General features: G+C 35.4%; 1 non-coding gene across 1 annotated transcript; it reads left to right on the top strand.

The window, feature by feature from the left end:
* Nucleotides 1-2757: 2757 nt before the first annotated feature.
* On the top strand, nucleotides 2758-2831 carry TRNAV-GAC (transfer RNA valine (anticodon GAC)). The gene has a single exon. It is a non-coding gene; the product is annotated as a tRNA-Val (tRNA).
* Nucleotides 2832-5094: the final 2263 nt, after the last annotated feature.

The following is a 5094-nucleotide window of genomic DNA, read 5'->3' as shown; positions in this document are numbered from 1 at the left end:
CTTATATGTTTATATTGCTGTAGAGTGTACAAAAATATTCACATGAATTACCCATGTAATCCTGCAGACAGCTAGAGTAAAATTTTATACTCTTTAAAATTTGATGTAATGAACATTCATTAAGAGGCATGAAGTGATCCTGTCAGGTCTTGGTAATAAGTGTGAGAACAAAGCCTAATACTTTCTGGCTTTATTCTCTGTGCATCTTATCTATATCTTGCTGCTTCCTAAAAAGACCTAGAATGTAAATGGGATGCCTAGAAGACACTTAGAAGTTCAGAATGTTTTAAAGACAAAAACAGGGGCTTTGATTTATGAGTCAATTCTTTGCTGGTTCTTTATTGGAATTTTCAATGATCCCTGTTCTGTTGTCAGATGACATATACCAGGAGAACTCTCAGTTTGGTTAGCCGGATGGTGCAGCCAGGAGACAGAGGGAAGACCCAAGTAGATTAAGTGTGGAGCTAAAGGCAGGCATATGTTTAGAATGCAAAGCATCTATTCTCCATCCATGTTTCTGATGCTGGTTTACTTTCTCCAAATGTTTTACTCAGTTGCCAAAAAGTCTGCATAGAAATAATATTCATTTGTGCTTGCAGCATTCATTAATTACCCTGCATTTTCTCTGAATATCAAATAAATGCTCAAGTGAGATGAGATATAAAAGCAGCAGGCAGTGTGATCTAATTACCCAAGGAATAATGCCGGTTCACAGAGTAGCAACCGAATGGCTGAACCACAATGCCTGGTATACATGTATTTCTAGTTGCTTCTGATTTGGAGTTTGGTTTGGTCATCATCTTTATAGAACCTAATGAATTGCTTGAAACAACACTTGGCTTTTTAAAATTTTACATGTTTGTACTTTGAACATAAATCTCATCGATCTTACTCTGAATGTCTCCATTGTAACAATCCTTCCTTGACTTGTCCTGTGATCCCTTGTACATGACCTCATATTTAATCACTCACACATTCCTTCTTCTTCTATTTCCATATCCTGTTTCCTCCTCTCTATAATTCTAGCCAGCTTAACATTTATTCCTTAAGTGACAGCATGCCTCAACATATTTTGCATTGTTTACTGATTCATTTATCCAGCTGAGCTACAGAGTGTCAGTGAACTGACTGCCAGATGACACATGTAATGCTGGCAGGCAAGGCATGGGAAAAATCAAGGGAATGTGTGTGGGCATTCTAGGTTGTTCAGTTGAGGAGATTTGTGTTACTCAATCAGTACCCTTTGCTTTAAAATTGCTCCTGGATTTATACACAGTGACACTTTCCAGAGCCATATATTTCTATCTGTGGTTATAATTGCAATTTTGATTTTTTATTGGGATTATAAACCTATCTCAGCTGGGTTTTCTTGTGTGGCTTCATTCTTGATGGTTGAAATGAGATTCATTTAGTATTATAACAATATTGCAGCTTAAAAATTTTTTGCATTCTACCTTAGGGAAGGTGGCTTCATTTACATTTTTAAAATAAGGTATTAGAGGGTATTGATTATAAGTTGTCATGCAGTGCAGCCTAATTTCATTTGATTCCATAGACTGCAAATCTCAGCCTTTCCTCAATAGGTAGTTTAAGTTAACTAAGAAGATACCCTATTACAACTACGGCCATTCAGCTTCATCTCTAACAAAACACTTCTTCACTCAGTAACTCTTTTCTGGGCCCCTTCTAAGTGCCAGACTCTCTGCAGGCTGCTGAGTGAGTGCAGGTGCTCTAGATGCCCTTGAGCCAGTGACAACTTGGTTTATGTTTCAGTAGCTCGATAGTCACTAGTGCCATTTTCCAAATAGCCCATTTCTTCTGGGAGTGTGTCAGAATTTCACCTCCTGTCTCTCTCATCCTTGTCTGGTGTGTGAAACCAGTTCAGCCCAATAGGTTGAAGTACAGGTGTCACCTCAGGTTGATTTTTTTGTTATGACACTAGGCAGTATCTCCTTCTGCCTGCTGCTGAAACCAGCAATGCTCTTAAGTAGGTAGGGGCTGTTTCATCAGCCTGGTTCTTAGAGTGAGGACACTGAAAACACAGAGAAGAGCCCACAGTTTATAAATGATAGGAATTTGGTGTGAGAAGAGATGGAGTTTTGTTTTTTAAGTTGCTGAGGTATGGAGGAATGCTGGTTACAGCTGTATAATCTTGGTTATCCTGATTGACATAGAAAGAACACTTTCAAATTGAATTGCAAACTTTATTTCAAAGGTTCCTCATGATGACTAGAAGACTTTCTCTTTCTCTCTCCCCCTGCTATATATGTGTGTGTGTGTAAATATATATATTATGTATATTAAATATAATATATATTATATGTCAATACAACATGTATAATCATTCTCTCTATCCTGTTTTGTATACATTATGCACTTATCTTTACCACTTAACACTGTTAATACATTTCAAGGTAACACATATTTAGTGAGACCATTGACTTAGGTAAGAATATTATCATTTGTTCCCAGTCCTCCAAAATTATAACCTTTTTTCAAATAATTCATAAAATAAACATTTATAAACAAACCAAATACCATTAATTTTCTTATTAATATATCACTCTCAAGGGAGAATAGATGAATCTTTGAAATACATCTAAAATATTGATACTGGTTCTTGAGTCCTACTCAAATTCTGAGTCACAATAGAGATGGACTGTGGTTTCTAGTTGTTTTGGAAGTTTTAAAGTTGGAGGCTTCTTTTCTTTTCCTTATTGAGAAAACTGCTAGTAGCAAAAATGAATATGTGTTGGGGGAGGGTATAGCTCAAGTGGTAGAGTGCATGCCTGACATGCACAAGGTCCTGGGTTCAATCCCCAGTACCTCCTTCAAAATAAACAAACAAACAAACCTAATTACCTCCCTCTCCCCACAAAAAGAAGAAATAAAAAAAGAATATGTGTTTATCTTGGAACTATTGTGAAAAAAAGTTAATGCAAATACCATGAATGGAAAGCCATGTGCTCATGTCTGTCAGGCCCCTGCTGGGTATTATATATGCACTATTTCATTTAAGTCTCAAAATTATCCTGAAAATTGATACTATCCCTCCATTGTTTGACATCTCTCAGCTAATAAATAGACCACAGCTCCATGCCATTTCTGACTACAAAAGCTAGCCTCTTTCCACTAAGTGGGCCCAAATAACAATGATTTGTTATCATAATAGCATATCTGTCATCTAACTACAGAGAACTGAGCTTGTCTTTGAATGCACATTTCCAAGTTTTTTTGATTTAAGAAAATTAGAAATTTACAAAAGTTTGCTGTCTTCATGATACATATATTTTATAATTAAATAAATATAAATAAAGTCACTGAGCTAATATCAGTAATAGTCTCCAGGAGGTAATTTTAAATCACTGAGCAGACAAGTGGTAATGTACGCCGTGCTCCGTCATCCCAGCTACACATGACTATATGCTACTCCTAAACTCCATAAATTCAAAAAGGAAACTCAAAGAGTCCATTTTTCACACAACACCCAGCCTTCCTTTGCATAAAAGCAAGAGGCTCTAGGGAACCTTATACATTAATACCCATATCAGTAAGGGAAATAAATCTGATTTGGCTAGAAGCATACAAAACTAGGGACATCTGAAAGATTTGTATTTCTGCCCTATTAACTGAAAAGCGTCCAACTCATTTTCCTTCATGCTGTGAATGAGAGTAACTGCAGTGGAGGCTATTCCTGTAGCTGTCACCAAATAACTTGTCTCATGGTGTAACCAAGGGATGGGACAAGATGTCATACCTCAAAATGAAATTAAAATAAAGATAGGATAAAAATATAAACAAAAGGATGATTTTATCTACTATAAAATTTGAAATAGTTGAGTTTTATCCCCAGGCAGCTTTTAAATCAACCTGGTGAATTCTGAATTATTAGTACCAGAAATAGTATTTGGCTTAAGTTTTCAATACCTTGACTTAATTCCTGCCAGATCTTTCTGTACTCATGCTGTAGAGTTGTGTATGCTGGAACAGTAAGTGACAAGTGAGTGGGGCCTCTCCCTCCCCATCACTTTTTCTGGCCTGAGTAGCATTGCCATTAACTACATGAAACAAATTATAGTAGTGAAACAGAAAGTATCCACTCTTTTGTTCAACCTATTTTCTTAGTTTCTTTTAGGTTTCTCTTTTGTGGTAATAATATTTAAAAAAGGAGTCACATATAAATTTATTTAATTAGTTAAGTCAAGAGGTTTTCCATCTTAATGAAACAAAGCTCCCATAAATGAGACAGTCTAGTCACTTTTCAGTGTTTTTCTAATGTCACAAATTCCCCTGCACTGTAATGGGGTTTTACATCATTGACATGCTCATGAGATTTTTATAATGTAAATCCATAGACATGATGTAACATTGTCAAATGGAATAAGCTATCAAGTTTATGAAGATGTATATCAAAGATGCAAATATTTCTAACCTGTAGATGTTGCAATGTTAAGATGATGGCAAATAATACCAGGGGATTTCTGGGGATACTATTTTCTTGAGCAAAAACAGTGCAAAAAAGAATGACAGTACAGTTCTGTTGAGACACTGATCTGATTATCTGATTATAGAGGCTATAAATAAAAGAAAGATTGCTAATGTTTGTGTTCATTCAAGTTATTTTTTCTGTATTTGGGGAATTGATATTTTAATATACTCCATTGCAAAGCACTTAAGAGCATCTTGTATCTTAAAAGGAAAATTTCTGGTCTCATAAGAGCCCAAACAGAGAGGAAGGCAGGTTGTCCTTATTTTAATATCAAGAAGGCTATATTCTTTTACTCTATGCACTTTTTCTGAGTCTGATTATTATCTATGAAAGCAATCATTAATGTTCTCTGCTTCCATGCTTAAATTTTGGGTGTGGTTCAACTTTGGCAAAAAATCTGAGTGTGACATGGTCAAATGTGTTCATAAAACTTCTGAAGTATGATTTTTAAAAATGATGCATGACTTTAATTGGATAAATGATGAAAGGGGGAAAAGTGATTTAGTTAATTCTTTAACTAATTTATTGCCTTGAATTTAAGTGTATTTAAGATAATGCTACAAGAAGAATAATTTGACCCTACTGGGTAAAAGCAGTTATTTTGG

This window comes from Camelus bactrianus, chromosome 13, assembly GCF_048773025.1.
Source record: "Camelus bactrianus isolate YW-2024 breed Bactrian camel chromosome 13, ASM4877302v1, whole genome shotgun sequence".
Classification (NCBI taxonomy): domain Eukaryota; kingdom Metazoa; phylum Chordata; class Mammalia; order Artiodactyla; family Camelidae; genus Camelus; species Camelus bactrianus.
The sequence above is the reverse complement of the archived record's forward strand: the minus strand, read 5'-3'. Positions and strand labels throughout refer to the sequence as shown.